Source organism: Otolemur garnettii, unplaced genomic scaffold (assembly GCF_000181295.1).
Source record: "Otolemur garnettii isolate 467f Iridium unplaced genomic scaffold, OtoGar3 scaffold00090, whole genome shotgun sequence".
NCBI classification, from domain to species: domain Eukaryota; kingdom Metazoa; phylum Chordata; class Mammalia; order Primates; family Galagidae; genus Otolemur; species Otolemur garnettii.
In genome coordinates, this window is record NW_003852485.1 from 5,351,163 (window position 1) to 5,363,870 (window position 12,708).

The 12,708-nt window shown below is 38.7% G+C and overlaps 1 protein-coding gene across 1 annotated transcript in view; it reads right to left on the reverse strand.

Moving 5' to 3' along the window:
• Positions 1 to 5,824, reverse strand: part of SCN9A (sodium voltage-gated channel alpha subunit 9) — a 166,617-nt gene extending 160,793 nt beyond the window's left edge. Inside the window, exon 1 of the mRNA XM_012808458.1 lies at positions 5,756 to 5,824. The gene's annotated coding sequence lies outside the window, so the exon portion shown is untranslated. The remainder of the gene's footprint in view (positions 1 to 5,755) is intronic.
• Between the last annotated feature and the right edge of the window lie 6,884 nt (positions 5,825 to 12,708).

Sequence of the window (12,708 nt, forward strand, 5' to 3'; positions counted from 1 at the left end):
AAGGAAACCAACTCATCACCTCAATATAATATTTTATTCCATGAAAGGATTGCTTATAAAGATTAGTCCTATGATATTTACCTAGAAGGAATGTTAATTCTGGATCATCACTCAGACAAAGTGAGACTATAAATTTATCCATAAAACATAAATTTATCATGTTCAGAATGTACTTATAGTAAATAACTTACCCATATTCTAAGCCCTAAAGTTTGAACTGTCCATTGGACTTAAAATATTAGTCACTTAGCGGATTTTAAATTAATACATTAAATGACATCTTATTATCATATATTTCTTTAATTTCTCCTGTTTTACTTATCTATATGAATTTAAATATGTATGTTTACTTCTTTTTTATATGTCTATAGAACTTCAAGAAGATGACATATTTTAAAATAATTACATTGGATTCTAAAATATATACTTTATGAGCAACTAATAAATACTAGTAGATACTACATCCAATGAAATCACCCCTGTTTTTTAAAACAAAATAAGATGCCTAGTGTGGCATATAACACATAGAAAACCTCATTAAAAATCTCTTTGGAAATGTCTTTGTACTTACACTTAAATGCATCCATCTAACCTTATTAAATATTTTTTCGAGATCTAATTTTTCAATTATTTGTACCAATATTACTTTTGTACTGAAAGTGGAGTGAAACGTGCATTAACGGCGTATGTATCAAACATGTCGAAGATAAGATGTAAGAGAGGAGGAGGAGAAGAAAAAGAAGAAAAGGAAAACAGAATGGTAGGTGAATCCCACTGTAAATATTATTCACTCCTTCTAAATTTCCAAGTGAACAATCATAGGTGCAATTAGAGTCATATTATATTTTGATAAATGATTCAGTAAGCTTTGTAAACAATCCAAAGAGACATTAAAAAAATCATGATCAATAACAGCAGGCTCTCACACACCTGATGCAACAAAAGGAAATCATGAAATGAATAGCAAACATATTACAAATAAGGCAGCGGTGGTAGGTTGTAAGAATAAGACATGGCATTTTGGCTTCCTGTTATATCATGTTAAAAAATTCAGAGGAATTCTGTTTCCTGTCTTAAAGAAGCAACAACAACATGTTTTCACTTACCAATGAGTTGTTATTTTAAAGAAAGAAGAAAAAAAACCCTGTTTTCTCAGTAGTGCTAAAATGACACAGAGCGATCCAGTTCTGTATGTAATGTGAAGTCAAATTTGCCTGTGGCGTGTTGCATTTACTGGCACTGTTCCAGGCATCCCCTCTTCCTTCTCTCTTAATCATGGTCTGGCAATTTTCCTCATCACCCAGAAGAGTTTCATTTTTACAAACTTCCTTCTACCTTTAGCTGCCAAGAGCTGATGGCTTTCCTTTTGCCTATAGCCATTTCCTTTCAGCTATGCAGAGAGGAAAAAGTAAATAAAACCTTAATGAGGAAATTTCACTTATAGGATGGCAAGACACCAAGACTGTTATCTCATATTCCACAAAAGTATTCTACCCACATTCTGTAATGCTCTCTCACAATTCTTCATGCAAAAATACTTCTATACAATCCTTTTTTATGACCTTGCCATCTCAAGTGGTCATCTAACGGTATGTAGTTCTGAAGAAACATGTCACAATAACCCTGTGAAGAATACATTAACTAATTTTTGCTGTGTAAATGGAATGTACACAAATACACTCCAATCCATCACAACAACCCCAAACACACCATCTCAATGGCAAATTTAAGAAAATCCCTTGTGAAAATCAATAAAATAATTTAGTCTTTAAAGATGAAATGTCATTGCCAAATTATTTACCAAAAATAAGTTTCTGGCCAATTCGCTAGATAAAAAATTATCATTAATCATAGCTGATTACTGAACCATTAGCTAAATTTTCAACCAAATGGTAATAATAAAATGAATTGTCCAATATCTACAATTTCTTCTTGAAAAGTAAAGGGGGGACTTATTGCCATACAAAGTGCATGTGTGTATATGCTTTTGTAGTAAAATTCTACAATACATGTGACACTATCATTCACCAACATGAAGTCTGAAGTTCTCATCCCCACTCAGTAATTATGTATCAACCCACAGGAATGCTCTGAGCCTTCTTTAGTGAATGATTATTCCTTGTAAGATAATTTTCCCCTTGTGCCTGAAGCAAAATGTCAACTTAGACCATGTGAGAAACATCTCCATGGCCCTTAGCTTCATCTAACCTCACTTCTGTCAACTAAGCTCACTCAGGAGTCCACATTTACTTAAAAACATTTTAAATTTGCTCATTATTGAAAGATGATCAAATGTTTGGTAAAAGATAAAAATTTAAACCTAATGAGGTCATCATTGTAGATTAGGAGTCACTCATATTAAAACCACATTAGTTTATGGAATCCAACCTAATTTTTCCTTAAAATATATTTTAATCCAGTTATGGTCACTACCTCTCTAAGAATGCATTACAAATGACTTAGCTTTGAATACATTATCATCTATACTGCTAAAAAATGGAAATATATCTCATTGTATTTTAATTTTACCTCCTCAACATCATAACACAGAAGGTTAGAAACATACTGGATGTTCAGTGAATAAAAAATAAATTGAATCAAAAAATGCATCAATTTCTAAGGTTGATAACTTTTATGGAAAAAATTGATATTTTTAAATTTTATTATTTACATAAATATCTATGAACCCCCTCCCATTTTAAGCCAGGTACTATTCTCGAGGCTGGGTCAACATGCATGGTCTGGGTGCTCTTAGAGCTCTTAGAGTGCAAATCCACAAAATAACCTCCATGCCAAAAAGCTCTAGGAAGGAAACAAATGAGGTACCAAGATCAAGATTAACAGGTGACAACCTGCTTTTGATAAGGCAATTAAGAATGATATTTTTAAAACATAGAGACCTTTGAGCTGAAATTTAAAGTTTAAGGAGTGGCCATGCAAGGAGCGAGAGGAAATGCATTTGAAAAGCCCTTAAAGACTGATACCCATGGGTACCAGTTAACAGAGGACCTGCAGGAGCCCAGGAATGAGAAGATGGGTTTGGGTGATGTTGGAATCAAGGGACATATCAGAGAAGGAACCGTATGCTAATGAAGGCATTTGTTGTTGCTAATCAGTTTCAGTGTTTATACGTATATTCCTTTTCTTAAAATGTACTTGTGAGCCACTGAACGTTTTTAAGGGGGAACATGATAATATTGCTTTGTATGGAGAGTGAATTGCTCTGTATAGGGGAACAAATTATGGAAGTAAAGAGACGAATTTGAAGGTTGTGGCAGGATTCCTGGTAGATTATGGCGATTACCTGAACTAATTTGGTGACAGCATAGATATAGAAAAGAGGGTAGAAGAGAGAGATCTGAGAACAATAGAGATATATTTGGGAGACAAGATTGATATATCTATATATGAGCTGAAGAGGAGTGAAATGGAGCCATGAGCAAAAAAAAGCAACCAAAGGTGACTTCAATAACTCGTGGGAAAAAACCCTATTTATTCAGATGATAAAAAGTGGGGGGAAGAATTTAAGAAAGAGTTTTAGGGAAAACCCTAAATTATTACCATTATATTATCTAGAATGATTTTTTGACATTAATAAATTTTCATTTTCTTAAGTCCAGGGACATGACTTGTCATCAAAAATAAAATATAAATCTTTCTAGCACTTCACACTCTTTTGCATAGCTAATAGGAATAGAAATTAGATATTAGATTAGTGTCTATGATTCATTCAAAATGCAACATTCCATTTTTTCTTTGCCACAGAGAAAGTGACTTGTTCTTATTACATAAAGTGAATAGGACCACACTGATTCCAAATTTCCTACTGTTTCTTTGCTGCTAAAATTCAGTACAGCAACAGGTAGCAAAAACACAGAAGCATTACCACAGGAGGACTCCCAAGATTATCTGTGGGCCCCGAGGGACAGAAGGAGGCACCCGCCACAGAATGCTTTTGGAAGAGAGCCAGACCTGACTCATCCTTCTTCTGTGGAAGCATCAGGCACCCTGTCAGCCCAGCCCTGAACCATAGGAATCATGAGATGTCATATACCCAGCCTCCGTAAAACTATATCACTGTGCCCTGATGGCACAGTGGTTACTTCTAAAAGAAATGTCCTTTTTAAAACCTACAAAATATTTAAAAACTTATCTTCAGCCAAGCTATGATCACTTACCTAAATAGAGGGCACATCCTCCATTACACTGAATACCCTATTTTGTCCAGCATTTAGTTGTGAATAAGCTAGTCTAACAATTTTGATAATTCTACACATAGGAGTCAAATAAGACTACCTTTCAAGTAATCAATAAAACTTTTTGAAAATCTTAATTACCATAAATTCTAAGAAAGTAAATTCTAGCTTAAATATTTAAAATAATAGTAGGAGAAGACTTGGAAGACTTTTTAAGAACATGGAAAATGTAATAATTGGATTTATTTTGTAGGTTATCTATAAAGAGATTTTGTTGATGTTAAAGGAAAAGTCATGAAAATATGTTTTAAATTATAAAGAAAGAGAAGGAGGGAGGGAGGGAGAGAGGGAGGGAGGAAGGAAGGAAGGAAAAAAGGAAGGAAGGAAGGAAGGAAGGAAAGAAGGAAGGAAGGAAGGAAGGAAGGAAAGAAGAAAGGAAGGAAGGAAGGAAGGAAGGAAAGAAGGAAGGAAGGAAGGAAAGAAGGAAGGAAGGAAGGAAAGAAGGAAGGAAGGAAGGAAAGAAGGAAGGAAGGAAGGAAAGAAGGAAGGAAGGAGAGCAGGAAGAGAGAAGGAAGGAAAACCTTCCTCTGTTTACAGGGAAGAAGAAATAGAAAAGAACATTGTTTTTCTGTAAAACTCAACACTGACATCAAACTCAGTAACTGAATATATATCATGTTCTTAAAAATCTTACACTGACTTGGTCTTTGGTCTTTATCTTCTTGAAAAGAGCTTTTTAGAAAACTCTCCTAAACTCTTTTAAAAATTGCTTTTAACTTCAAAGGAGATATAATTTACTATGCACGTTGCAACTTTTGAAAATACTGAAAGAATGAGTAATATGTTTACATAATCACAAAAAGAATGTCATTAAAGGTTTTGCTTGGTAATCTTGCTTCTGTCTTCGATACTCGTATAAGGAACGAAAATACAGGAGTTTTTTTTTTTTCCTAAAAATAAACGATAGTTTCAGTTGAAGTTGATAAAAAGTTAAAATAATTCCGAATCTTATCTGAATTTCACTGTCATGTGCTGGGGGGGGGGGGGTGACTGCATGGAGAAACCCGGGTTAAGCCGTCTGGTTCCTTACCGGCTTCTGTCCGCCCTTCCGTGGACCTCCCCACAGGTGACACCAGCCGCGCCGGGGATGCGCGCTCCGTCTTGCAGACAGGAAACACAGCCCAGGCTTTCTGCGCACAAGGAACGCGAACTGACCCTGAAACTCACCCATCTAACAACTCCGCTAGCGTCGACGGAAATGAATAAAAGACAACTGCCCGTGAGGCAGCGCTACCTGGCAGTCGGCCCACACAGTCAAACCCGCCAAGGAGCAGCCTCGCCACGCATTTGCCCTTCCAGTTTCTCTTCCTCCAGGAGCGGGGACCACCCCGCCTGGCATCTCTCCTCTCTACTTTCCAGGTGGCCTCATGGAGGGTGGCCCCCAAACCCAGGGATGTGAAAATGGACACAGGTGGGTGTGGCGGTTGAGCGGAGCTCTGGCGAAAGATTGGCGGCTTCCCTTCCCGCCACAGCGACACAGCAAGAGAAAAGGCACTGACCTGCAAGCTTCCCGGAGGGTCATGCCCACCCCGTGCACCTGCAGAAGCGGGCCCGAGGAGGGCGCGGGCTGCAGGAGACTCTTCCTCACTCCCGGCCTCTCTTCCCCGCCTTGGCTTTCTCTCCGCTGCTGTCGCTTCTTTCTCTTTGGGCTCCTGTTGCTCCGCTGACGCCCGCCGCTACCAGCCGCCGGTACCCCGGCTAGCCCAGCCGCAGGCGGCCGAGCCCGCGGAATTGGAAGCCGGAGGCTGCAGCTGGAACGCTTCGGGGCCCGCACCGAGACTGCGTCCCTCCGCCCAGGGCGCGCCCAGGGAGGCACCGGCCCCGCCTCCCCCGGGCAGCCGCGCCGCTCTCCTCCACTCCGCCTCCCTCTGCGCCCGGGTCCCCACCCCTCGCTCCCTCCTTCCACTCCTGCAGGCGGCGCAGGGCGGGGACCGAGCTGGGGGCACGATGGTGATGATGCCGCGGCCCCTCCACAGTTCCCCCAGAGAAGGCAGCGAAGGGGGTCGCCGGCCTCCCATCCACAGCCAGCCTGCGGGTGGGGCGTGTGTGCGTGTAGGTCCCGCCACTGAAAGAGCCCTTGCCTGACCTCACCCTGCCCGCATCGTTCCCTTCCTCCCTCCCAGCTCAGCAGAATCTGCAAACGTTTCCGAGAAGCCACTTGATGCGGCATGGTGGAGAGCGGGAGAAAAACCCTGGAGCAGGGGAGGTGGGGACCTGGCAAAGGCCCCGGTCTGGGGGAGTGGTGGGGAGACAGACAACCCCGCCTGACCAGCGCCTCCCTGGCCCTGTGCGCTGATGATTTCAGGCTGGGAATTGGTTTCTTCCCTGGGGGTTTGCCCACTGAGAGTGGTGCTCTGGAGACCTGAGTCCAGTCTGCCATTTTTATTTTCTTTTTTATATTCGGTTGGGTTATAACATCTTTCAGGCAGGCAGAGAATGCATTTTCTTTTGAAGGTGCTGTGAAGCGTCAAGAGGCTGTAAGAGATGGAGAGGGAAACGTGAGAAACAGGTTTTTCCCAGACTTGGGACTAAATTATCTGGATACATCAGTCATATGAGTTCTGAACTTCAGAGCTGGGTAGGAGCAACTGTGAAAAGAAATTTTTTATAATTCTTTTGTGTGGTGTGTGTGTGTGCCCTTGTGTTTTTTATAGCAGCTGGGGGGAAGAGCAATGGAAACAGGACTGAATTATCTTTCTCAAAGAGAAGCAAGACATTTCCACCAAGGGAAGAAAACAAAGGATGGCCATGGGGCAAAGTGCCTTCCAAAGGGGCAGATCTACTTTGCGGAATGAACACTGTGAAGGGCACTTGTAGCTATATTGCTGTTTACTTCCACACATTTTATCATGAAAACGGTGCTGAGAGAGAAACAGGGAGAGTGGCAAATGCCATAGTTTTAGGTGCACAGGAAGAAAAAATGTGAGGAAGGACCAGGGATCTTCCAAATACTCCCTTGCCCCACAGGTCGCCAACATTCCCTGCAAGAGTGATGTTTTTGTTCCAATTGATGAACTGTTTTGGTGCGTCCTGACCATCCAAAGCTCACCCATCTTTACCACTCATAGTACACGTTAGAGTGCACTCAGGGTGCTGCACATTCTAGGGGTTTAGACAAGTGTATAATGACATGTTTCCATCATTATGATATCATACAGAGTAATTTCACTGCCCTAAAATCTGTTCTCCGTCTATTCCTGACTCCCGACCACCACAGATCTTTGTACCGTCCTTATAATTTTACCTTTTTCAGAATGTCCTAAAGTTGGAATAATACACTATGCAGCCTTTTCAGATTGCCTTCATTCACTTAGTAACGTGCATTGAAGTTTACTCCATGACTTTTCATGGCTTGATAGCACATTTCTTCATACTGCTGAATAATATTCAGTTGTCTGGATATACCACAGTTTATTCATTCACCTACTAACGGACATCTCAGTTGCTTCCAAGTTTTGGTAATTATGAATAAAGATGCTATAAATATCTATGCAAAGATTAGTAAGGCTTTCAAGTCCTTTTGGTAAACACCAAGGGATACAGTCACTGGATTGTGGAGAAGAGTATGCCTTCCAAAGTGGCGGGACCATTTTGCACTCTCACCATGAGTGAGAGTTCTATGCATCCTGTCGCTATGCATCCTAGCCAGCATTTGGCACTGTCAGTGTTCTGGATTTTGGCTATTCTAATAGTGTAAGTGTATCCGACACCTATTATGGATATCATTGGTGTTGTTTTAATTTGCATTTCTGTGATGACAAATGATGTGGAACAGATTTTCATTAGTTTGTTTGGAATCCGTGTATCTCCTTTGATGAGGTGTCTGTAAAGATCTTTGGCCCATTTCTTAATTGGGTTGTTTCATTTCTTATTTTTAAATTTTAAGAGTTCTTTGTGTACTTAGAACAACAGGCCCGTATCAGATGTATCTTTGGGGAGTGCTTCTTTCAGGCCGGGGCTTGTTTTCTCATTTTCATGACATTCTATTTTCCAGACAAGTTTTTATTCTTAAGGAAGTCCAGCTCAGCAATGCTTTACTTCAATGACTGTGTTTTTGGTGTTCCATCTAAAATGTCATCACCATACCCAATGTCATCTAGGTTTTCTTCTATGTTACTTCTAGGAATTTTACAGTTTTGCATTTTACATTTAAGTCTACTATTCACATCCTAATGCCTGATCTTCTTTCTATCAGGGATAGTCCATATGACATTTAGAACAAAGAACACTATGCAGAAAACATTTGGGATAATCATAGTGGACTAGATGATGTGTAGCAATCTTTAACAAAGGACAGGAAATTACTTCCCACCTGTGTCATAGTTAAGGGATTTAATGTCCCTCTTGTCTACCACTAAGACCATATAGACCGAGATATGGGTGTAAATGTGGACATAAATGTAGGTTATCTATCTATCATATATACAGAGGATGTCACATTTTAAGATAAAAAAGTATTAAAATTGTTATACTCTACTCACATTTGGCATCTGAAATTACAAGAGATACGGAATGCAATATAAAAGATAATACATTATCAGTTTATATTGAGTATTAAAATTTTAATTCAATTTTTTCTTTCTTAAAATGTGTATATATTTTTTGGTACTCTCTGTATACCATTTACAAGAACCTTCTATTTTCAGTATGCTTGGGTTCTTGTCAGGTATCTTCAAAATAAAAATCTTGTAAAAAAAAATTCGATTGAAAATGAAGTCTTCTTTGTCTATCTGAGAGCTCCCTGGTAGGATTTTGAGTATGAGCTCACTGGCAAAGGATAATGCATATTTTCATTATTTTCCCAATTTTCTTTCATCTACAAATATTTATTTACTCTCCGCCTACTTATTTTACATCCCATTCTTAGTCTCCAGAGCATTTTATAGTGTGTTCCTTTTAGTCCATGGTTTCTAAGTTTGGATGTCTCCTTTGGTATGTTGGAATTTTTGTCTTTTTTTAAACCCTGAAAAATACTTATCTAAATCTTCTATTTAATATTATACTGCACAACCCTGAGAGTTCACCAAACATGTGGATATAAGTAGATAGTGCCTTTAAGAAGGTTAAAGAGTAGATTTGAATTATGACAGGCAGAGAGAGATTTGGTCAAATCAGCTAACAGTAAGTTACTGAGAATATTCACAAATGCTTTTCTATAATTTGGGTAGAAAAATTGTAGAAATACTTATGCATAGAAATGAACAAATATCATGTATCATAACCATAACAGGAATAAAATTGTTTTATTTCAGTTGATGATAGCATATATATCCTACTTCTAACTTTTTCCACAATTGCCACTACAATTTTCAAAAGTATTGGAGTTTCTGGAGGAACAGTAAATAAACAACAATATTAAAACAATAAAATGAAACAATGCAGTTTTGACAGTTTTTCCAGTGATGTAGGGTTATAAAAAGATGTTTCTTTTTTAATATTTGACACATGGCAATATTCTAACTTAAGAAAAAAATTATCCTATTGTGAAAATGAAAGAATAAGCCTATATAGCTAAAAATGAGGTTTCAAAAGTAGAGTTTCCAAGGAGGATTAGAAAGAAATAGAACTTTATTTAAAATGTGGTGCAATATACAATGAAGATTAGCAGGTAGAGATTGGAACAATAAGAGGGACACATTATTCACAAAAAACAATCAAAGAAAAGCAGTTTCCTTCATGTGTCAGAGTCAGAGATTTTGTTGATCTGATTTCACATGGTCTATATTTTTTTGCCAGTAAACTCATACACAGAAATATATTTAGTTTGTGTTACATAGAGTAAATGTTGACTAAGTATGTTGATTACTTAATTGTTCATGAGGAATTTTCCCATAAGGTCAGAGAGTTCACAGCTGGGTCTTTTACCATAACAATGCTTTCTTTTTCAGGGTTTTTTTTTTGGCCGGGGCTGGGTTTGAACCCACTGCCTCCAGCATATGGGGCCGGCCCCCTACCCCTTTGAGCCACAGGCTCCGCCCGACAATGCTTTTCTTGATCATGAGCTTTCTGTGGAGTTCTTTTTGATCAAATATTTTATAATGGACATACACTTCTTGTAGAAATCTTCATTAGAAAGAGGAAAAATAGAAATACTAGTTTATTGGAAAATATGATATATAAGACTGAGAAGGGGAATATGATGAACCTGTGATCATGCCACTCCATGAAGTTTCCAGACGGCAGCTCAGGTGGGGGGAGCTGAAAAGAGCCTGCAATGTCCCTGAGTGGAGGAGGCTGTTTGAGAGGCTGAGGCAGCTGGCATTTGTCGAACAGACCACCAAAGAGAAGGAGCTGAACAGCTAGTGCACTAGAGATCTACGGAAAAGTGACCTCGAGGTTTTGCTTGACACTGATCTGCAATTCTGTGAAAACAAAAACAAAAATGCCCTAAGCCAGAGAAAAAGCTGCACTTACACTTTGCTTCACCACAAGGATATGTTGTGAGACATGCATCATCGGGCAATTTCATGGGTGTGTGAACATCACAGAGTGAACTTACACAAACCTAGTACGAAGCCTCTTGCATACCTAGGCCATATGGTATAGTCTATTGTTCCTAGGCTACAAACTGGAACAGCATATTCCTGGACTGAATACTGTAGGCAATTGTAACACAATGCCAAGTGACAGTGTGTCTAAACATAGAAAAGGTACAGTTTAAGGGACCACTGTCATATATGTGGTCCATTGTGACTGGAAGGTTCAGCATCAGGTTAAAGCTGTAGTCCGCAACCTGCAGGCCAAGGACTGGAACCTATCTGTGGCCCATTGGGAACCAGGCCACACAGCAGGAGGTCAGCTGAGCAGTGGGAGAGCAAGTGAAGCGTCATCTGTATTTAGAGCCACTTCCCATTGAGGCCTGAGACTATCCTATCAGGGGTGACATTACATTGTCATAGGAGCTCAGACCCTACTGTCAAGTGTGCACGTGAGGGATCTGGGGTGTGCCTCGCACACTCTTCATGAGAATCTGGTATCCACCTCCTCAACACACAGTTTATGGAAAAGTTTTCTTCCATGAAACTCGTCCTTGATGCCAAAAAGCTTGGGGACTACTGGGTTAAAGCATTCCTAGATCTCACACAGGGTTAGAAATAATTTGTATTCTCCCCAAAGTGGGATGACTTCCTAACACATGAGATATTGGGCATAATCCTTAGAAGGAGCTAAATTAGATGTAAACTAAAGTTACTCCAGATTTATCACAACAAAACTGAGAACCAAGCATTAAAAGGACCCAACTGATTTCACTTTGCTCAAATGTTACCCAGAATAAAATCCAACAGTATTTAAGGGACCTAACCATAGAAATTTCACACCAACTAGCGTCCAGTAAAAAATAAAATGACTGGACATGAGAAGAAGAAGAAAAATAGGAGCTACAACCTGCAGGACAGTCAATAGGGTGAGACCCAGAGATAATGGGATTAAAAATAAGGACATTACATTCTGTAAGATAAGTGGGCTATGTACCCTCAAAACAGTAAAGGAAAATATGAACCTGATGAGGAAAGAAATAGAAGACATGAAAAACACTAAAATGGAACATCTACATATAAAAAACAATATTAGAAATGAAAATTCACTGAATGTAACAGCAACACTCGGAATAGTGTTTAAGGAATATGTATGCATGTGCAAAATAGAAAATTATTGGTCCCTAAAATCCTAAATTTCAAGTATAACCTGCTATAACAGTGTAAACGCTATCTTTCCAAACCTTTTCTTGCCTGTATAAATATATGTATCATTAACAGTATTTGAAACAATAAATGATTAATGCAATGTTTGTTTAACAGAATAGTGTCTAGGGAGTTGCAATTATTTTTACTTTTGAATAAGTATTTTAGTATATTTACCTAATAGATGTATATAATATTTATTAAGTTCATCTTTAAAGATCAGAAACTTTTCTTCCATCAGAAGTATATAAACAGGTATAGTTCCAAAAGAGAAATTAAAAATCATTTTGTCAAATTTGACACTAGTGATACAAGATGTAACTTCTCCAGTCTGCTACTTTACAGAAGTAACTTTACTTTAAATGTATCAATGTCATCAACTTTACTAAATTGAAAGTTTTATTACATCATATGAAATGTAGTTTGGAAATATAGGATTTTTTTCTGGTTGTTTTTGATTACCTTCCAAAGTAAGAATGTCGGCAAATTTGAATGTGTAAACTAAGATGTGATATTAACTCTTGCCAGAGTGTAGATTTTAAAGAAAACATGAGTATACAACATTTGAGAAAGGGGAAACAATGAACTAAGTGTGTTTAGTTGTATATTAAGAGTTATGAGGAATTTAGAGAGGTCTAAGAGAGAAGTGAGGTGAGGGACATCTATGGTGACCCAGAGGTTAAAGGGTCTTAGAAACATTTGTAAGGACTCCTTTGCTGTTTATAGATCCCCACACTGAAACACAAGGTTTGCTGCTCAAAGATTCCCAC